Source organism: Cryptotermes secundus, unplaced genomic scaffold (assembly GCF_002891405.2).
Source record: "Cryptotermes secundus unplaced genomic scaffold, Csec_1.0 scaffold599, whole genome shotgun sequence".
In the NCBI taxonomy this organism is placed as follows: Eukaryota; Metazoa; Arthropoda; class Insecta; order Blattodea; family Kalotermitidae; genus Cryptotermes; species Cryptotermes secundus.
Genome location: NW_019730109.1, coordinates 97,206 through 120,467, shown reverse-complemented (window position 1 = coordinate 120,467; position 23,262 = coordinate 97,206). Strand labels below are relative to the sequence as shown.

The 23,262-nt window shown below is 42.3% G+C and overlaps 1 protein-coding gene across 5 annotated transcripts in view; it reads right to left on the bottom strand.

Annotated features, from left to right (window-relative positions):
* LOC111866186 (extracellular sulfatase SULF-1 homolog) overlaps positions 1-23,262 on the bottom strand; it is a 245,366-nt gene that overhangs the window by 187,240 nt on the left and 34,864 nt on the right. For 4 of the 5 annotated variants that reach the window (XM_023854888.2, XM_023854887.2, XM_023854884.2 and 1 more), the window contains exon 2: positions 22,783-22,813. The exons of the other annotated variant lie outside the window; for it this stretch is intronic. The gene's annotated coding sequence lies outside the window, so the exon portion shown is untranslated. The remainder of the gene's footprint in view (positions 1-22,782; positions 22,814-23,262) is intronic. 5 annotated transcript variants of the gene reach the window in all.

Genomic DNA, 23,262 nt, shown 5'->3' with positions numbered 1-23,262 from the left:
GTTCGCTCGTAAGCCGGCATCAAGGCATGGATATTTGGTATGTGTATGTGTTTATTCTGTGTTTGTGTTGTCCTGTGTTTAGCCAGAGGCCTTGCGACGAGCTGATCACCCGTCTAGGGAGGCCTACGTCTGTGAAATGATCATTAAGCTGAAAAAGCAGAGGCCAGGGCCCCAAGGGGGCTGTAGAGCAAGTGAAAAATAAGCTCATTACTGCCAATAACTCCATAATTGTCTTAGTTTCCCTAATCACCACTCCATTTAATCCACAAACTCTTATCTCGTTAATGTGTTTAGAGCGTGTGTTGCAGTAACGTAGTTGTCAACTGTCAGTGCGAGTTCTGTGATATGCTGCATGCTCAAAGCACGGAAAGGAAAATTTGAGTGTGGTTCTGTATTCAGAGTAGGGAAAAGTAACACATTAGAACATCACAGTGGAAGAATTACGTGTAGTGCCACAGTCAGAGAAGAAAGGGTGGGGGAGTTAACGAATTCAAATCACATCCCCAAAAGTAAATTCTTTGACATAACACTGAAAAAATTGCATGTTCTGACAAGTTACAAAATAAAGGATATATATATAAGAAGAGCATTATCTTCTGAAATATAAAGCCGTGCAGCGAGGCACAATTAAAAGGACGTTTCGGAGGAAGGTATTGCCTCCATCTTCAGGATGGAAAAGTAGGCCAAGTACGTATCCTACAGAAGCAGACGGAAAACAGTCCCCCCCCGCCTCAAGAAAGTAGTACTCTTCATAGTCACCGCTATGACAAATTAAAGTCCAACAAAATGTAGTTTTTATTCTCCACCGAATTTTCGAAATAGTGCCTCCTCATTTCAGACAGACACGTAACTTATTGTATTAGATGTTTAATTTGAAACGTAAATTCTACAAGGTCTCTTAACTAGTGCCCTTGATCTGTGAAAGCATGTCCGTTAGCATGGCTGTCTCATTGTCTATCTCTAAAAATCTTGAGCTAGATTATCTATCTGAGTGTTTTTACTTGACCACTTATCAGCTTCGTAAGCAACACATCAGATGGTACGATGACTGAATAAGCAGTTGAACAGGATGTGGAAGTATGTGGTCATATCATTTTCTAAGAAACTCTCTCAGAATTTCCTAGAGGAACTGAGGAAAACTATGAAACCCCTAAGGATATCGAGTCGCTGAGCCGATAGTCTGACCCCGAACAACTCGAATAAAAGGTGAAGTGCTAACCAGTAAACTGTGGGTTTGTGCATGTATTAAAATTAATACAATTATTGTTATTATAATAACTAATAATTATCAATGCGTGAGCATGAATAAAAGAAAATGATTTGTATTTAAATCACCACGTACAGAGATATTCATTACTTAATGCCTTAAACTCGTGGGCTTATACCCGAGGTTATTCCTACTCAAATTGTGTCATATAAACGTTGGTCCCGCTGTCAATGAGCCCCACAAACAGTGACTGACTGACTGACTGACTGACTGACTGACCGACCGACCGACCGACCGTTCAGTCGCAAAGTTGACTTGAGTTCCGAAGTTCTAAGGGAACATCAGTGTAACTGATGAAGAATTAGAGTTCGGCCTGTGAAGACTTAACGTGTGTTTAGAAGACTTTACCTATGTGTAATATCTGGAGCGTGTAATTCAGTGAGGCTGTCAGTGTTCCTGAGTTTTAATTGCGTTAACGGGAGAAGACGAGTTTGTGTGTAACAGTGAAAAGTTATGAAGTGCAGAAATGGCGATAGCGCTATAATTAGTGTAATTATTGGTGGTGCGCATAAGGAGTAAATAAGCCCTTTCATATAATCCCGAACCCCCGTTTTTAGTTACTGATACGCGTGGCAATATTGACTTCAAACAAGCATTTGACATTTTCCGGTTTCAGATAATAGAAGCAAAGAAAGAATATGGTATACCTGCTAAGTTAATCTCGCTTAAAAATTACGTTGTCAAGGATACACACTAAAGTTAAAATCCAGAATTGTTAGGAAGTTTTAAAATAGAATGTAGCATCAGATAGGGAGATACCCTATCCACATTATTATTTTAATACTGGTCTAGAGAAGGTTACGAGAAATATAGAAATTAATCCACTTGGCACAATTTTCAACAGAACTTAGCAATTCATATCCTATGCTGACGATGTAGTAATAATCGACAGAAGGGTGGGAGCGTTAAATGAAGTCCTCACGCAACTACAAACAGTAGTGGTATCTACTGGCTTGGCAATTAACACCGACACTCGTGCAGTCACATAGATATGTTATAGACAAAACTCTGAAAGGCAGATACATTACACCTCATTGTGGTTCTTTTGGGACTATTTCTATATGTAATACTTGGTACGTCATTACCTGCTTATGCTTCAGTTGTTCACACAGAAATTGATACTGGTGAGACCGTAACCTTGGCGTTTCTAATACGTGGTTAGAGACACTCAAGTGTGTCAGCGACTGATATTCTAATCTTGGATCTTCGAACTATTGGGCAGTGTCAACACAGTGCGAAGTTTGGAGTTTGTGCAGTCTATTGTTATGTGCATGCATGACCAAGTCTAAAGGCTCTCTAATGATTCATTTATCTACAAATAGAGTTTTCCGTAAGATAGTGCTCGACACTGAAGAATTTCCTCGCTTCTGCAAACCCATGCCGTTTTCGGACTTCTACATCATTAGCTTCATATCCATCTATAGAAACTTGGCAGAAGGTGCAGTTGCTATACCATTAGAGTGTTAATAGAGAAAGGCATGTAGAATACACTTCGAACAGTGTGTTCATGGGGTGATAAGCAAACGCTTTTTGAGAATTCCCGACGGTGTGTCCCACCATATTTGGAGTCCTTCACAGTATGTACCCTATTAGAGCCATTGCATTCTCTGCCACAATGAGAAAAGCAAATATTAGTAGGAAAACACAAATAAGTACTGCCGACAGCACTGTCTAAGGCAATCACCCGGTGAATTCGGGCCCGCCAAAGGCGAGTACAATGCCAACAGTGCTATGTAAGGTAAATCACCCATTGAATTCGGGCCCACCGAAAGTCGTAACTTCCGATTATGTCGATCACCGCAACGACGTGATTTAGGCTGTGTGCGGCCTTGAATCGCTCGAACACTGCAACCAGGGGTTGCAATTCTAGTGTGGCAATGGAAGGGTGCCACGTTTTTTCCCGTCTTGTCCGTGCAAAGGCCTTGAGATATCTCAGTTCTCCATGTCATTTATTCTAATAAATATCAGATTCAGTGCATATAAACTAGGTAACAAGATACAGGAAGAATTTTGACGCCTTCCCAAAATCTCCCATACACCGAATTGGCAGAACTAGGTAATTTATTTCTGTAAGATCCAAGAATCTGCATGGAGGCAGTCAGGAAAGCGAAGAGAAGCGTCAGCAACGAGGCCGATGTAGCGATAACTTTCTGGAACTGTGATAGGGATGAACCAGCTTCTAATATCAGGCGCGACTAACCTTTTCCAAACATTTATTTCTTCGCACATGAACTTCGACCATACTTAAGTTTTCGTGGCTGATTTCAGTTTTCGGAACTAGGCTGGGTAGAATGTTGAGGGTTCTCAAACGCTTCGGTGACCCTAATATAATAAATTTGGCGGCTGCTAAGATGAAGAGCAGATGAAGAGATGATATTAAAACTAATCTTAAGAGACTGAATTCAACTGAAACAGGATAGGGTATATTACAGGTATCTTTTTCACACAGTAATGAACCTTCGGGTTCCATAAAAGCGAGACATTCCTTGCACAGCTGAGTGACAAGAAAAGATCTGCATCATGATATCAGGTGACGAAATGACTTAATGCTTACAGGGACTGTATCTTTGGGAAGTCATGTCGTGACATGAATTTAATCTCCAGACAGATGAGGATAATATCTCCTTGCGCAGGTGGATACCTGTTGGACCAATAAAGGTCAATCTAGATGCCAGGAATATATGCTGCTATAGACCATTCTATACCTGAGGGTGGGCAAGCTACGTCACCACAAGGTCGTTTACCAGCCTGCCAAAAGAAGAAAAAAGAAAAGTCCTGGCACCGAACTCAATGAAATGCAGCTAGCTAACAGACAGTAAGGAAAAAACCCACACCGTAGCACAGCATATACGTATATGAGACCAACATGCTTTTCGCCATGATGAATGATGAAACTTCATTTCTTGGGACGCCATCATCATCGCCACGAACAATAACGAAGCGCATTCTCGGTCCCAAGAATCCACACTTGGAGGACATAAGTGGCCCAAGTCCCTGGTTCCAAATTCTTTCTTCAGTTACGTAAGTTCGTGGTTACATTCCATAAAAAGCCGACTGAGATTCTCCTTGAACAGTGGTTTGAACCCTTCCCACGTGGCGGCACACTAAAACAGTTCAAAATCTGACGGAACGTCAAGTCAAATATTATAAATCTGCGTGCAGACGGGCGGTGATTTTTATTTAACTTTTCATTTTTCGCTTCTGTATTCATGATGAAATTATAAATCTAAGAAACCTTAATCAATTAAGATGAAAAATGCGAATAAACAAAACTCCAATCAATGCGCAGGAGCCGGAATAGCTTATTCGGTATAGCGATGGGCTATGATCTGGACGGCTAGGCTTCGATCCCCAGCAAGGTAAAAAAAATTCTCTCTCCTCTATCACACATCTATCCTTCTATATAATGGGAACCATGGGATCTTTCACCAGGGGTGAAGCTAACCACTCAAAGCCAAAAACGGTGGAGCTATAACTCGACACCCTCATACGTCGTCATGACCTAGTTTTTAATTAAATAAGCACAGATAAAACTTTACCTTTTCACTTTATCATTCAGTGCACATGAAAATTGTTCCCGTTATTCTTCATCCATCGTTTCGCGTCTCATTCGTATGCTGTTTCATAATGTGTTGCAGTGAAATGTTTAAGACCTGCTCCATATAAGTGTTTGGTAGGGGTCGAGGTAGTGTTCCACACATTCTAAACCTCTGCGCTAGATGAAATAGATTCTCGGTTGCATTATTCCTGAAGGGGTGTAGCAATTTGGCAGGAAGTCGAGTGCGTCCTGTAGTCATATCATATGCGTATCTTCTGAACTAATGAGCACATTTCGGTTAGAGTTCTATTTCGCATTCGAAATCTACACTAACAACGTCAAGAAACTTAATTCAGCTTTGGTTCGCATTGGTCCAATAGAGCCCAGCTACACACGAAGCTTAAAAAGAACGTATCAAGTATTATTTTAATCATGTAGATTTATTTAATAATATGACGAAATACAGTGAATAATAAATTTCTGACAATTCAGTGATATATGCGACTGATTAGTTTTTCACCATATCTGTGCCTGCGAAAATTAAAATCAAGGTTGAAGAGTTATGCAAAATCACAAACAGTCATTCAGGGGAAAATATTTGTACATTTGGTCGTCAACTTACGACCGACTTCCGTTCTGACTGACAGGTCGTAAGTCGATCAGGTCGTATGTCGGCCATATATTTATTAACAGTATTTTTAACCTTTCTAATCTTTTTTTCATCTCTATAATTTATTTTTAAAAACTTTTACATTTTAATTATCTTTTATTTTTCATTTTTTTTTGTGGTCGCAAGTGCGGTCAGTCGTAAGTCGCATAGGTCGTAAGTCGATGACCAAGTGTATTTCATGGGAGTATCTCTGAAGAGGAAACAAGCAGCTAATCTCGATTTGTATTTCCACTGCCACTTGCCTTAAACAAAATAATATAATATATGAAACCCCGAAAGACGACATGCAACTATCATCCGGCCGAAAATTTTAAGTAACGTGAGGAGCTTAATGACACTGTCTTCATGTACATTTTCTCTCAAATTAACATAAAAATGGTTAGAGCATGGTCTTAGGCAGAGGGTTCAAATCTAGCTGAGGGAATTGATGTTTCTCCAGTCGTTTGTCTCATTTTGTCGTGGAATGCTCCTGAAGTGGCTATTTCATCAGAGAGAGGGACGAAATGAGACCATTCTTACGATTGTTTGACGGAAAGTTACGTCTCTGAATTTTGTTCGCAACCGTTGGCAGCTGTAACATTTCTCACGAAGCTGACTATAACGCACGTAACATGAAGTTCTTGGAGGGATCAATTGCTTACTTCCTTTCATATGATAAGGGCCGCATATAAAACGATGCTTCCAACAATTCTTCTGTTGGTGTGTGTGTATTCGTTGTAGCGGGAACGTGTTTACAGAGCCGCTTTCTAGCAATGATAAGGGAGACACACATCAGGGAAAGTAGGCTAATAACAGAGGAAATGTTGGAGAAGATGGTTCTTTTGGGGTTCAACCTGGACTTGTATAAAGAAGACAACTTCGAATTTTCGGACTTTCCAAGATACAAATGGTTTTGAAACAAATAAAAATTTGGTCGTTAAGTTCCGACGGGGCCCGAAACCGAGCATGACTGTGGTGGCGAGGACCAGGAGCAATTTCTTGCTATGCCATACTATGCTGTACATTCAGTAGTGGTGGGGAGATACGCAAGAAGCAAGGAGATCTAATAAGCCGAATTTTACTTTTTCAAAATAAAGAAAGAGGGCTACAAATAATTGTATATCCATATCAAGGAACATTTGTGACAAAATGAAATGATAAATGATGGATACAAATGAGAAATCTGAGGTTTTAACGACGGTGATTGTGATGATTATTAACTTCTGGGACGTGACGCATTGCAGTCTTGTAGATATTTAAAAACGTTGGTCCCATTTTAATAAGGCTGTCTCCATCATCAAGGTGGAAGAGTCTGTCAAATATCCATCAGACTACGAAGCGTCGCATTTTAAAAGATACTCCTCTCCAAAGGATACAAAGTTGAAATTGAATAAAGTGATGCTGAGAAGTTCAGGAAATAAATTGTTAATAATATCACGGGATATGCCAAAACAAGTCAATGGTGGAAACGATCATATACGGCTGAAGCTAAAAATTTATCCAGTTGAAGACTTAAATAAGAGAAAAAGAATTCCGGGCAAGATTCACAAACCCTACTTTTCTACTGCATAGAATTTCAGTCCTAAAAATTACGTTTTAAGTGTTATTATAAGCGTATTATTGGAGAGAACACTGAGAACGTGTCCAGATAGACACAATTTCAGAACCATACAGATAGCAGCCACTTACTCGCGCTGGTTCATCGCTCTCGGATTTTTCTACCCTGAAGATGGAGGCGAAAGTTCCTCCGAAACGTCGGTTCACAAACGATCTACACGACGCCACATCCCAGAAGACGGCATTCTTCATAGTCATCGCCATGAAAACCTCAAGTCTTACACAATATATTTTCTTGTTGGAAAGAACCTGTTATGTATGTAGGCCTACAGAATCTGATTAACATATATTTGTGAGATACAGCCTCAAATTTTGTAACTGGTGACTTACCTAATAAATAAAAAAAAAAATATGTGAATTAGTGTGTTAACGCCCTAACTCAAAAATCAAGGAACCTAGAAAGCGGGAACTTAGCATATGTACTGGGAATCTGGTAGTGTGCATCTTTGGCGTGCCTTCTCGCCTACGTTTCCTATTTTGAAAAAAATAGGAGGGGCTTATGAGATCGCCTAGCTATCTGTCTGTGTATTTCACCATTAACTGAGAGCCTGAATAGCTGAGCCAGAAGAGACTTGCCTGTAAGTCTGTATATATATCTCCCCCCCTTATCGTTACTAGGCAAGGGCTGAGTGAGCACGTTCCTGTTGCAACAAATACACACAATAGAACAAATTTGGGGGGCGTCATTTTCTGTGTAGCCCGGTCTTATCTAAGGAAAGTAGGCGATTAGTTCTTCCCAGAACTTGTTTTACCCTTATATCCTTCGCGTTTGTGGGCTGAAATTAAGGAATGTATATATTAGTGATATTTCTGTGCCGAACGCAAGATGGTGACGATAATAATTACGTAACAAAGAGAACAAATCGCGGTTGCACCATGCATTTCCATTTTAGATAACTTTTAAATTATATATAACATTTTAATTAAATGCGGGAATAAAACTAAGAATTTTATTCTGAAGATCACAGAAATGATACGTCACAATATCTTGGATTAAAATTAATGATATTATTGAAATTATTTTAGTCTTTGTGCTGCCCTTCAGCAGCAGAGATTATATAGTATTTACTGTATCTAGCATGTGTACTGCTCTGTAATGGTAGCACTGCGAAATACGAAACTGCCTGTGAAGTCATGGTAACGTGTATTTTTTTTTTGTATTCACATGGTATTTTAAAAAAGAAGCTCTATACGGACCCAAATTATTCGTATTAAAAGATTAGTTAATAACGTTGTCTCTCTGCTTAACTAATTAAGCACTATGTCATGAAAGCGTATGGGGGAGTGGATTTATAGATCCACATTTTCTTGACCTCGGCAATAGTTGCAGGCGAGTAGTCAGCTTCACGCCCCTGCCGTTTTACCCCCGGGAAAGAGATCCCGGCACCCTTTGGATAGGAGACTGGGTGGGCCCCATAGCCGGTCTGGATGACGTGTAGAAGACACATTTCTTGACCCTAGCGAGACTTCAACTCCGACCCCTCGGCTGTCCAGCCTATAGCCGGTCGTTACACCTACTATGCTATACTACGACTTCCAGTTGCATTTCGTAAAGACGGTACCGTTTTTCTAAAAACAGAAGATCGCATTAAGTGGAGGAACTGTTTTGGAAGAGACTGTGGACCTGAATGAATATGGGAGACAGAAGAAAGGTTCTAGAATACAGCGTGTCTCTGTGTGCTGTAATATGACGTGTTACTACCGATTTGGTTGCGTGTTTCGTGTAGTCACATATATACGCAGACAAAAATTGTTTCCGTATTTACTCGTTATTAGAATAAGAATTGTAGACGTTTAAAAAATTAATTATTATAAGGTAAAGCTAGGTAAAACTACCTCTGTAACAGATTGTGAGACGTCGAGGCTTCCACATATTCTCCAGACAATTAGCTAACAGACAGCGAAGTCTGTCAGCTTTACGCGCCGGCCTCCCGTTATGCCACAGGAAGATTCCTGCTACGCATTTCTGTTAGAGACTGAGTCGATTCCAGGGCCGTAATGCGGCTGGAATGATTAGGTATATTGAAAAAATCCAACTCATCGGGACTCGAATCCGCGATCTTACGGCTTGTAGCATAGTGCCTCTACCAACTACGCTACCCCTTACATTTAAATGACATTAGACATATATCTCAAAAAATGACTTCCAATGACATACATGGTATTCTTATTCATCGTAAAAACGTTTATCTTGGAGAAACTTAAGCGTGCAGCATTCCTGAATCTTGATGTACTGACTCAGAAGCCAGTCTCATTCCTACACGGACACCTTTCTGCTCAGACAGTTCATGTTCAATAAAATAATGTGCCATGTCCTTTACGCATTTTAAGGTAATTTTGTTTGCCTAAAATGTGATGATAAAAGGTAAAGTTGACCATGTGCTTATGTTATTAAGTACTACGCCAAGAAAGGCCGCGCGATAGCTCAAGCGGTTATTCGCTGGCTTCCCATCGTGGCGGCCCGAGTTCGATCCTGGGTCTGGTCAAGTGGGATTTGTGATGGACAAAGTGGCGCTGGGGTACGCTTTCTCCGAGTACTTCGGTTTCTCCTGCCAATCTTCATTCCACCAACTGCTCCACAGTCACCCTCACCTATCATCTGGGGCTGGTACAATAGGCCAAAGTGGCCGCAGTACAAGGGACTAAGTCCCATCCCACTAGCAATAAACAACAACAAAAAAATACTACGCAAACAAGGCGTATGGGGGAGTGGGTGTATAGATCCACATTCTCTTGACCTTGGCACTAGCTGGAGATGAGTGGACAGCTTCACGCCCCGGCCGCGTTACCCCCGGTACCTACTGGATAGGACGTTGGGTGGACCCCAGAGCCGGTCTGGAAGACGTGGAGAAGAGAAAATTCTTGATCTTATCGGGGCTCAAATTCCGATCCATCGGTCGTCCAGCCCGTAGCCAGTCGACTACGATAACAATGAAAAATGGCAAATATAAACAACATGAGCCTTCTTCTTTCTCACGTAGTTAAGGCTCAATTTGTTCTGAGTGGCGATAGGTACTGCGGCAAGTTTAACAGGTTCACCAAAGGAGAATTACAATTTGTGATCCTGTTTTCGTGGTGAAACTGAGAAAACTAGTAGAATTTACAAAGAAATGGCAGTGCGCTACGGTGATACCGGTATCAGCTAGAGAATAGTTCAAGACTGAGTGGAAAGACACAAAGCATGGCGGTATAGTGTTGTCGATGAGAGTCCTAGGCGGTCGTTGGGCGTAACGTATACGTATTGAGGCTAATAAGCAGGCAGATAAGCATATAAGGAACAACAGAAGACTAAGCATTGGTGATATTACATCTGAAATGTGCATGACAAAGGGAATCTTAAAATGCACTGAAATGCAAGGCAATCACGTAGAAAAGTAAGATATATAGATAGATAGATAGATAAAGATAGATGGGAGGACACATTTCCTTGAAGTCGGAAACAGGTCAATGGTCTATACCTAAGAAGAAGAAGAAGAAGAAGAAGAGTATATATATATATATGCGTCCTCCCATCTGTCTTTAGGTGTCCGATACTTCGATGTTCTCTGGTTTTATAATTCAGTAATATATTTAGGGCCGGTCACGGTAGCCGAGCGGTCTAAGGCATGCACTGTCTTCGCTCGCTCGGAAGCCGGGATCGTGGGTTCGAATCCCACTCAGGGCATGGATGTTTGTGTGCGTTTTTCTGTGTTTGTCTACAGGTAGAGGCCTTGCGACGAGCTGATCACTCGCCCAAGGAGTCCTACCGAATGTGTAAGATCTAGAAAAACCGAAGTGAATGGAGAAGTTCATGGAGGTAGGCCTAGACCCACTGGGGCTGTAGTGCCAAGGAACAAAAAAAAATATCTTTAGAAGTCTATCTGTTGTCATTCTTAAGGCACATTCGTACCAGTTTCCGTTTTGCTTTAGACATACCTACCTAAAAACAAAAAAGGAAACTCCGTGGCTTGAGTCCGCAAACGAACTATGCCGATCGAGCAACAGCCGCTTGTAGGCGAAGTTAGTGCCAACTTTAGTGGGTAGAGGGTGTCGCGTGGTCAGAGCAACAAATCCCGATCGCCATTAATTTCGGTTTTCTGTACCGGAGCTGCTATTTCCTTGAAATAGCTCCTCAATTATCCTCAAGGGGCTAAGTGGACCCCGTTCCAGACCGTTCTTAATGTTCTATTTAAACAGATTTATCCTTAATAGATGCCGAAGGAATTCGTAAGAGATAACTTAAAAAATATCGAGAATAGGAAAGCATTTGAAGCAAAGTAGATGTCATAGTTTCTTTCAAGATTTTTTTTTATTTTGTAATATCCTGACTTTAAAATCCATTTGTAAAAACGGATATAAATAAACTTTCTTTATTGCTAGTGGGGTGGAACTAAGTCCCTTGTACTGCGGCCATTTTTGGCCTACTGTACCATCCCCAAACCACAGGAGGGTGATTGTGGAGCCATTGGTGGAATGAAGATTGGAAGGGGAAACCGAAGTAGTCGGAGAAAACCTGCCCCAGCGCCGCTTTGTCCACTATAAATCCCACTTGACCAGACCCGGGATCGAACCCGGGTCGCCGCGATGGGAAGCCAGCGACTAACCGCTTGAGCTATGGCGCGGCCTTAAATAAACTTTTTTTTCCTTGGCACTACAGCCCCAGTGGGCCTAGGCCTACTTCCATGAACTTCTTCGTTCACTTCGGTAGGACTCCTTGGGTGGGTGATCAGCTCGTAGCAAGGCCTCTACCTGTACACAAACACAGAAAAACCCACACACACAAACTAAACATCCATGCCCTGAGTGGGATTCGAACCTACGATCCCGGTTTCCAAGCAAGCGAAGACAGTACATGCCTTAGACCGCTAGGCTACCGTGACCGGCTTAAATAAATTTTATCTTAGGCTAATTCACTTTAAGCGCGTGTGCGAGAGAGACCGACCCTGCAGACAGGGGACAAAAAGCAAATGCGTTGCTCTTCTGTTACGTGTTTACCTGAGTATAGGATTGGACTACCAAAAGAATGCAGTAGCACAATTAACGTTTGAATGGTTTACAAAGCTGTCCTGTTTCTTTATACTCAGGTAAGAAATGGATTCTCAGGAGTAGTCGGGCTTTATATTTCCACGATTTTGCAGGGCAGACAGCATTTTTTAATAGTCTCCTCCAACTCAGTTCTTAGAACAGACGCTCGATTATAAAAAGTTTCGATGCAAGACAATTTCAGGGAGCTGAAAGTGATGAGAGCGAAGGAATTGCGCTGTCACATCTCGCGTGCTTCGCTCCACACACGTAACAGAAATGTAATGCTATTCTGTGGACAAACATCTTCAGGCATTCTTACCCTCGCCACCAGATGGATAGAAGGTCCTGCTGCTAGACCCGCGTGCCCTTAGATCTCTTGGAAATAGATCGTGGTACCTCGTCCACGCCTCCTATCCAGTGGGTGCCAGGGGCGGGTGACTGTGTTCCCGAGCTATGGTATCAAGTCTTAATATTTGTTTCCTTTCACCAGCTCCAGTGTGTCTGCTCGTTTGGGAGAATGAGGTATGCTATTCCTGCAAAGCCACGCTAAAATCTGTGTTCCTTGTCTGAGTAACTGGAGCCTTGCCCAAAACAATGGAACGTTTAATTGGGTTCTACAGAACAGGTACTCATTCAGATCTAAAACAATGCAAATAAACTGTTACTTAAAGGCAAAAATATCCCTGTAACAGGCCGTGGAGGTCCATAGGGTTGTTAGAGGTCGAGGCTACCACATTTTCTAGACAATCGGCTCACAGACGGTGGTGAGGTCAGCCTTACGCGCGGCCGTCCTTTAGCCCAAAGAAGATTCCTGTTACTCATTTCTGTTAGAGGCTGAGTCGACCCCAGGGCCATAGTGCGGCTTGAAAGATTAGGGAAATTGAAAAATCCAATTATCTCATCGGAACTCGAACCCGAGACCTTTCGGTTAGTACTACAGTGCCTCAACCAACTACGCTTTCGTGCCCCGTGTATTTCCGATTTAATTTTCGCGTGAGCGATTTAATTTTCGTGTGATAAGCAGTTGAGCTCTTGGATTTGGAACGTGACACCAATTTGCTCTGCGGTACAGTCCCAATAGCAGGATATCCTTTCCCCATTGGAATCCTGAGGCTCCAAGTCCCGTCTGCCTTGTGCCAATTCGATTTCCTTCAATGGTTCTGATTAATTGAAGTCCGTGAATTGAACCAATTGTCTTTAAATTTCAATACATACGTCGAATGCTTTCTTCGTACCATACAGCTTCCCTCATTTCATGTAACAGCATCCTGGTTGCTGGGAATCCACCTCTAATATATACTTCCAAAACCTATTTTTTTCCTTGGCATTACAGCCCCAGTGGGCCTAGGCCTACCTCCATGAACTTCTCCGTTCCAAAACCTTACTCAGTAGGATATCCTTCTCAAAATTACTGACACTGGTTACCCTTCCCTTGTTAGCTAACTTTCCTTGTTTTGAAAAAGGAAAACAAAGGAGGTCATGAGATCACTTTGCTGCCTGCGTGTCTATATGTCCCACGTAACAATATTTTGCGTGGGTATTCGTTGCAGCGAGAACGTATTTACCGAGTCGTTGCTCAGCAACGGCCGTATCTTCTGGATCCATTGTTCCGACTTTCAGAGTCATGTTACATTACATTCAAAATTTGGTGGACGAGCTGTTTTGTATGACGTCCATAACGCATCAATTATTCAACATGTAGTGAGAGGAAAATAGGCGCTCAATCTGTTCGAAACCCAAAATCATTGCTTCCTTTTGTCTTCTTTTCTTTCTTCAATACTGAATACATACCTAAAAATGTGGCACACGCAATCACATTTTTTTAGAAGTGCTGCTTACAGCTCGGATTAACTGCAGACGCTCACAAATATAAAATTCAATCAAACCTTTATCTGTTTAGAGTTAGACTATACAAGCGTCATAGTTTATTGAGTTCCAGAATATAAAGTCCATCTCTGCTTTGAAATAAATTCAGAATCATTTTTTTTAAGAATCAGTTTGATACATTTTCATTTCCAGCCGTTAATTCGTTGGACACTTTCAGCATCACTTTGTATTTATATACATTATGTTTGCTCACAGCTAACTTACCGATAAAAGTCAAATTTCGTTCCGAAAGGCACCTATAAGTTTTTCATCCTTGACTCAAGTTAAGAGAANTTCTTCATAGTCACCGCCGTGAAAGCCTCAAATCTTACAATTTTCCAAGATGTTTGGAGGAAACAGAATTATCCTTGCATTCGCTCAAATAAAACTGCTGCTCCTATCTCAAGTGCTGATAAGTCCACTTTTGGAGTGGGATTTAGATGGGACCTTAGTATTGAGGTCAATGGTTCTGCAGTGAAGAGTCCAGTTTGGCAACTAACTGAATAATCGACCTTTCAAAGGAGGGACATTCTTCCTTTGTGGAAGGGAATAAGTTACCTGTGCAAGATTCCATGCATTCATAAGTAGTTAGGAAAACATTCAACTGCGTGTTTTAATTTTTTTTGCAAGCGGACAGTATGGCCAGGTTTACGTATTCTTTGTTAAGCAGTTAAAAGGTACGTCTTGGAGTTTCTTTCTCTCTCCTGTAAATAGATTCGCCGTTGACTGCCTAATCTTCAACATGGATTGTGGTTTCTAAATGGGCATAAACGATAAAAACTGAAACGGGCAAAGTCACTCTGTATTTAAATGCTACGTCATCAGTAGCTCGGCTTCCTTACTATTCTGATATTGGTCTCAAGAAGAAGTGAAAGGAGTCAGGGATAAATAATAAGGAATTAAGGGAACAAATCCATCCGGGTAAAACCTTAAAATAGTGCGGTGCTCTGGTTAACGCATTTACTATGCATTTCTAAGTTGCCGGATTCCAGTCTCTACTAGAGGAACCGCTAGCCCGAGCGCCTATTAGGCAGATGTTGGGATAGTATAGGCCCAGCTCCTTGATTCATCAGTTCTGTCTACTTCACGGTAAATAATCATATTATCATAGTATAGTATGTGCGACTGTAGACGGGGTTTGGATTGCTGAAAGGATTTTTGACCACTTATGCACACGACTAGGAACTACAAGCAATTACAGCGCAACCGCTAATCTCAGTAATTTACAAATCACCACAGTACACATTAAGCCTTTTCCAGCCTGCTAACTTCACCAACCGTTCCCTGGCAACGACTTCTAACAGTGGAGATCCTTCAGCTTCACGGGTTCATGTTTTTTCCTCGCAATCTCCCGTGCAGAACTCTTCTAAACTCAAAAGTCAAAGTCAAAATCACATTGCGAATGACGGTCGGTCAGCCAGTCAGTCAATAAGTCTTGGTGTCGAGCCCCACCTAGGGCTCATGACCAGATATTTATTACTGTTTGACAGTTATGGTCTTGTTTTGTGGGGCGCCTTCTCTGACGAGAGGACGGTTCCTGTCTTTTGTATATGCTGCTGGCCCTTGCCAGCGCAGCCTTTCTCGGGTCCGAATCTCTTGGGACCGGCGACTACATTTTACTGTCTCAATTTGAGACATCCGTTTTCGTCGCCGCCTACGACTCGCAGGATCACGATGGGAACTGACTACGTCCCGTGCTTATACCATCTCAGCACGGACAACATAGAAAACACAGCTCTTCCATTGTTGCTCCTGGACTCGTTGCCGCAGAGATTAGTTTACTGCGTCGTTGCATAGCTACGGTCACGGCGCGGACCACAGGAAACGCCGTTCTTATATTGTTTAGTGCGTGTATGTTGTGGGCATTACCTAGCAACGGTCGCTGTTTACAAAGTAACTGCCTAGCAACGGGTCTACACGCTACATTGCTCCTTCCTTAAGGCTATTTGTTCCGTACCGTCATTTCTTTTCTTCCGAAGGCTGTGTTGTGACGTCCGTGAACGGTCTCAACTTCCTCCCCGTAGCTCGGGTTTCATGCCGACTACTCCCCAAACGCTCCCACTACTCCTTCCTTATGGCCGTTCGTCCCGAGTGCTTCCCTCGCAGGGTGCAAGTCGGTCCAGATTTATCTCCATCATTTTCCGGTCTGTGCGGGCAAAAGTTCCGAGACTGGCCAATGCTTGTACGTCTGTTACTGTTACTGTTAGTGGTCTCTTATTCCGTTTCGGAGGGGGCCGATGCTTCCACAATGTGCAGTCACTTTCCGCAACCCGTTGAAAATCCCGACAGCTCGCTTCACGACCTCCAACTCGAAAGTTTGTCCGAGGGTCTCACGTAATGTCTTCACGCTTTCCAGACATAGCTTCTGTCTCCTGCTTCGTCCTCTGACGCCGCTGCCGTTTGTTCTCTTCTTCCTCAGGCGTGGCTGCCGTCTTGCGCCTTGGTTCCTTACGCGATTGATGCCTTCCGGTCTCGCCCGACGTCTCTTCCCGAATGTCAGTCCTTTCTCGGTTCTTGGCACGGTCTTGTCCTTGTCTTGGCGTTGACAACAGTGTGCCTTACGCCGTGCAGGAATATCACGGTCGGTCATCCCTCTGGAGGTGTCGGCCCACTTCTTCCAGGAACCACTATTGCCCTGGGGCCGCCTCTTCGGCTGTCTGTGACGCCGGTCCTTCAGTGCCCTGACAGTTTCCACTTCGGTCTCTTCCTTAGGGACGTCTCAATGCTTCCACCCGTAATCTATTTCTTCCACGACCTCCGTATTTTCTAGGCAGGCCTCCGTTTTCTTCCAGCTGGGAGTCCATCCTGGCAATTATCCTCTCGTGATGGGCATCTAATTTTGCCATGATCTTCCCTTGGTTGGCTTCCATCCTTTCTTTGTTGTTCTGTATCTTGGTTTCCAGCCTTATTGTCATTTCTTCTTTCATTCCCTTTAGACTGCGCCCGCCTTGGCTATGTTTGCTCTTATTTCTTTCCGGTTGTTTCTTATTTCAGCCAGTATACGTGCCACCATTTCCTCAGTTCTTTCATTGTTGTAATATGGCGATATAACGATCCAATTTCCAATCCCACCACTTCTGACGTCAGATGTCACGTGTATGTTACGTGCATTACCTAGCAACAGCCGCTGGTTACAGAGTCACCGTTTAGTGTCGGGTCTGTACGCCACAGGAACCAAGAGACGTGACCTTTTTCCCATTCCTGTTAATAAATAGTACGATCCGAATCGTAGATGGGGACTGGAAATCCTCATGTAAATCTCTGTGTTTCTTCAATTTAGCCTGACAAATACTGAATTATTATTACCTAAGAAGAGATAGCTTCCTTCCCAGTCCTCTTTTATTCACCATTCATTCTTATTCGTCCTACTGTAGTTAGTTTCGACACTACACGATCTCATGAAACGTTGCAAAATCATCAAACATCCAAGTAATCCTTAGAATGGTATACACGCGTCACATTTTGGATGCTGTCCGATTAGGCAGTTTGTGTGATCATATTCCTTATTGGATATTCTCTGCCTCGAAGGAAGCAAACGGGAATAAGCACGGTGTTGGATAGAGGTGGAAGAGGGGTGAGGTAAATGCCGTGGGAAAACATTGCTATCTAGTAATTTGTGCTATTATCCAAAATAAAAATATTTAACTCATTGTTTCCTTTGGTCTCAAGCAATGCTTTAGCAACTCACAGGGGTCTGCAGTTAGGAGAGTGGAATCACATCAGTGTTTTATGGACGTGGTGTTCAGAAGGTGATACATGTATCCGTGAGGGCATTTTGCCTCTAAATGGATAAGAAAATATTTTAACTCTATACTTTTCCTCTCATCATTCGTTGTGTTAATTTTGACGGTCTTCCGGAGAATCAAGACTGTGGTCCTTTACGTTGTGTCACAGTTAATTTCGTAAATATGGGCAGCGCCATGGTACGTCCCAAATACGATCATCAGGCGTGATCAACACAATCAAGGAAGAGATCAGCCAATGGAGCTCCCAATATAGAGCTCGACTACATACACACCCCAACGAACTTGCAGCTCAACTACTTCAACGACCAGACCTAAGGCGCCTCAAACGACACCAGCCAATCGATCTGATCACCAGATTCAAAATATAATCTTAGTTAGTAGTTTAGTTTTAAGTTTAGCTTAAGTTTCTCCCCTTCTCCCACCAGGCCCCAACCTATTGATATACGGAGGGGAACTAATGAGCTCCCCTCCACACGTCATTTCACACAACTCACAACAATTTGCTAAATGTATTCATACAGATTGCAAATAAATGGGGATCTCAAAAAAAAATATGGGCCATCATTTCTAAGGAGTCTGCTGTATCCATTTCCAGGGCACAAGACGGAGACAGGAGGCAGCATACTCCTCAAAAACTTTGGTACGCCCTGTCACATCCTATAAGAGCGTATAATCTCGACTCCTTTAGTCTGTTCGCATATTTCAACTCCGAAACTATTCACTGGATATAGATTGAGTTTCGTGTTAAGAGACTACTATGTACCTCTCTATGGCTCTACAGCCCTTTGCTGGGCCTTGGCACATTCTTCAGTTTCTTGGGTTTTTTTTACACAGTCGGTAGGACTCCTTGGACGGGGGAGCAGCCCGTCGCAAGACCGCTACTTGCACACAGGACAGCATAAATACAGAATAAACGCACACAGACATCCATGCCTCAAGTGCGATTCGAACCCACGATCCCGCTGTTTGAGCGGGCTAAAACAGTTCATGCCTTAGACCGCGCGGCTACAGTGATCGGCGTTGGAGACTGCACTTGACACTAAATGTTGTGGAGTGAATTTAATTTGTCCGTCCAATAAACTCAATCAAATTGAACAAAAAAATTTCCTGAGTTTCTCAAAAACTGCTTATGGTACAAAAGACTTATAAATTACATAAAATATGATAGCATATTTGATTCAAACGTCTTTCATTGTGGCACTAAATACAAGTTAACAAATACATTACTTTTCTTAATACAGTAGTGGTCAGCATTACGAATTTGTAGCGCTTGCTTTTTTTTTCTGGGGTAAGAGTTCAGTGCAAGACACGAAATAAACGAAGATACTGATTTGAGTAAGCAATAAAGATTATAACGGAGTTCGAACCTGTAAGAGACGCATTTTGTAAATATGTGTAGGTCTGTTCTACGTCTTTCTTTTAGTCTTGTGTGGGTGTACAATGATCTTCAGAAAATAAAAGGACTTGGGGTGGGGGGGGAGGGGAGAGATAAGACGAGAAAGAAATGCGGCCTTGGTACTACCTAGCAGTGGAGAAACTTTTTGCGAAACTACGGCCCCAGGCACCTCGGTAATGTATTATTTACTAATATTCCGGCATATATTTATTTCTCAGCCATCACAGTACCTGATCCAGCTTCCATGAAGTTGAAACTTATACCGTAAAATACATAAAGATACGTTCAAAGGGTCTTTTATCGACATAATTGCAGCTGATTCGACCTGAGCCGGTGGAGAGGCTTCCGAGTCTCAGGTCCAGAAATTCATACTTTATGCATAGAGTAATGAAGACCTGCGACAGCTGTCTAACTCTCCTACTGCAGTAACTTTAGAGAACTTCCTACTGCTGAGCTTCTAAATCACAAGCAACAACAGACATCAACATCAATACACAACGCCAGCGAAAACGCCCTGTCTTCCATAACATTTTTCTTATGATGGATAATACTAAAATAATTAAATCGTTTATTTATTATGACAACCTACAGGCTACATTCTGACTATTTTTCTCACAATTTATTACGGTTGATGGGAGAAATGTGCTGTACAAATGCCACGTGGCTCCAGCCAGGGAACCGGCACCACTAGCAGCAGTCCAGACGTAAAATATCCTTTTGTTATATGCGTGCCTTCTAGTATCAGGTTTAGTGTATTAGTGCAATAGTGTTATCTTAATGTAAATTTGCAATGACAGGCGAAGGACCGAAGAGCAAAGTTTTATGTACATAAGCCAGAGATACAGATTTTGGAGATTTCAGTTATTTACGTGAGAATTACGAAGCAGGCAGCAAGTACAGCTGAATGTTTCTGCGAGTTTCTTGCCTCGCTTTATCTTTGACCTTTAAGGTTGACGCGATATGTTCCTCCGAAAACCGCACTATACGACATTATATCGAAGAATAGAGAACACATCAATAATGACTAGTTCAGCCTCTGTGTAACAATGTTTAATTCACAGTACGAGTAGTCGTAGTAGGCAGTGGCAAAAAGTTGCGGAACTCTTGGTAACTAGGTTAATTATCATGGTAGTCATAATGCTAAAGATACTAGAAGTGGCAATTGCATGAAAGCTAATCGATGCGTCTATAACACGACACCAGGAAAATATACAACGGGAATATAAGCGATGCTTCAAGGATGTCCCATTTTCTTCTGCGAAATGTAAGTAGGCCTAACGCTTATTATAGTTGTTGCCAACTGAAAAACATGAGGAGGAAGTTTAACACCGACACTTATAAACCATTGGGGATTAGTTCAGTTGCCACTGAATTGCTGTTTAATAGACACAGGTAAAAGTTAAAGTTGTCCCTGTGCTTAAGTAATTAAGCACTACGCCATGAAGGTGTATGGGGGAGTGGGTGTATAGATCCACATTTTCTTGACTTAGGGAACTTACTTAGGTCAAGTCCGCGCCACAGCTCAAGCGGTTAGCAGCTGCCTTCCCACCGCGGAGGCGCTGGTTCGATCCCGGTCTGGTCAAGTAGGATTTGTGGTGGACAAAGTGGGGCTGGGGCAGGTTTCCTCCGAGTACTTCGGTTTCCCTTGCCAATCTTCATTCCAGCAATTGCTCCACAATCACCCTCAACTATTATCTGGGGCTCGTACAATAGGCCAGAAGTGGCCGCAGTACAAGGGACTTATTCCCACCCCACCAGCAAAAGAAAAAATACTAAGGTCAGGTTAATTTAATTTAATTAATTTAAGTACAACATGAACAATTCTATCCGAGTATTCAGGCTTGCTTTCTTTTCCCGTGTTTGTAGCTTATTATTTTTATTTACACACTGAATCCCTTTCTATTTTTATATTTTGAAGGGTGATTTTAGCTTCCGCCTACTGTGACCGTAATTCTTAACTTGTGGGGAGGAAGTACTGGGAAATGACAATCGGCAAGCAGTATTGGTGGGTAAAATGTATGGCTGTGACTGTCTCTTCACTCTTTCTTACACTGAACATCTCGCTTCTGTCAGATTCCGTATCTCTCTATCTATACAGTTTATGTCCGTAAAAGTTTCTGTCGCAGACCTTGAAATAGACTGAAATTTATCGTCATTTAATTAATGAACAGGGGCACACGGTAGCATAGCTAATTGAGGCACTATGCTACAAGCTGGAAGGTCAAGGTTCCGATTCCTGACGAGGTCACTGAAATTTTTAAATTTACCTAATCCTTCCAGCCACACTATGGCCCTGGGGTCGACTCAGCCTCTAATAGAATAAGTACCGGGAAACTTCGTAGAGGTAAAGGGTGCCCGGCGCGTAAGGCTGACGATCTCAAGGCCAGAAAATGTGGGATCCCCGACGTCTCACAACACTATGGTTTTCCACGACGTGTTACAGAGATAGCTTTACGTTTAGCGACAAACAGCTCCCCCAACAAAGTTTTCAAGGGTACGTTAATTCGAAGTCCAGAGACAGTGGTTAACATTTCATAGAAGGCAAGTTTCATTTGCATATTGCAATGACACGTCACTCAGCAAACAGGTAGAACTTACACAGACACACACATACAGACAGGAGGGGGAAGGGGTCTAAGTGACTTACATATGGGGTTTGTCTGACTGGTAGAAGTGCAGATTAGTAGGTTGTTGCCAGTGTTCTGGAGAAGAAGATGGAGGCAGTAGGTTCCTTTGGTGCATCTAAAACCATCTACTAAACTGGATTATCATAACTCAGATGATCCAGTCTTAATTCTCACCACTATGACACCCTCAAATCTCATATGCATCATTCAGAATGTCATTGCCATTCTTCAAATGGAATTACATTTAGTGAAAACTCGAATATTAAAAATTGGTTGGAACTTTGGTGAAATTCTGTAATGAGACATTGACATGGGGTAACAGAGACAACGAAGAAGAATTCAGAAAGGGAGAAATAAATTTACACAACCGCTTCGTACATTTTCCTTGCTGCTTACAGTTCCCTCAGGACACAGTTTAGATGTATGGAGTCGGCTCTACTGGTACTCATTATGCTGATCTAATGAAACGCAGGACTATCTGTGACGATCTGTGAGCTGACTGTCTAGAGAAAATGTGGGGGCCTCGTCGTCTCACAACCATATGGGCCTCCACGGCCTGTTGCAGGGATAGCTTTACCTTTTGCGCTATCAACAAAACCATTACGACATAACTAACGCCGCTTTTTGTTACAGAAATAAATTTCGCGCTGTAAATATGCACTTGTTACGAAAGCGTCACTTGGGCAACCTGATATCTAACCTGGAGGAGAGAGGTATCTGGTTTTCGTTAGGATTGTGAACATGCTGCATCACAATCGGTACCTGCAGTCGACCTCATTTTGTATATATGCCTACGTGAGAAATACCTTCTTCAAATCTGTTGATGATAAAGATATGAATATTGTTTTTGCACGTGGTTCGGAGGCCTCAACTGTTTTAAGTATTCGAAATATCTCGACACGTTACTCTTGTGTATAATGTGACGCGAAGATAAACTTCTTCAACGCGTATTTATTTTCTCTCATGTTTTGTGAATATAACAGTAAACCAAGCCCTGTGCATTTTATTGCCCAGTTTACGATTTATGCGGCTTGTGATCTTCTTAAACTGCAGTCAGTATGATGGAACTTACGTTTGCCAGTTGCAGAAGAGTGTAACGGGATCTGTAACAATTATAATAAATGATCATTAGTGCATGAGCACAGAATGAAGTCAAGTGATCCATTTAGAAACAAAAATAACAGAAAACACTCTATTACATACTTCGGCGTAGGTTCGTTGAAACCTTTCTCTCTCTCCCCCTCCCTCTCTCTCTCTCTGGATCTACAGCCCTTTGGACCTTGGTCACTTTTTCAGTTTCTTATTCCTATGCACAGTAACTAGGGCTCTTGGACGGGGGATCAACCCGTCGCAAGGCCGCTACCTATACACAGAATAGACCCACACATACATCCATGCCTTGAGTGGGACTTGAACCCACGATCCCAGTGTTCGAACGGGCGAAGATATTTCTTGTCTTGGACCGCGATACCACTGTGATCTTCTCGTTGAAACATATCAATGAATATTTTGCGGTTCTGCTCCTTACTGTAAACTCTCGGTAGAGAATGAC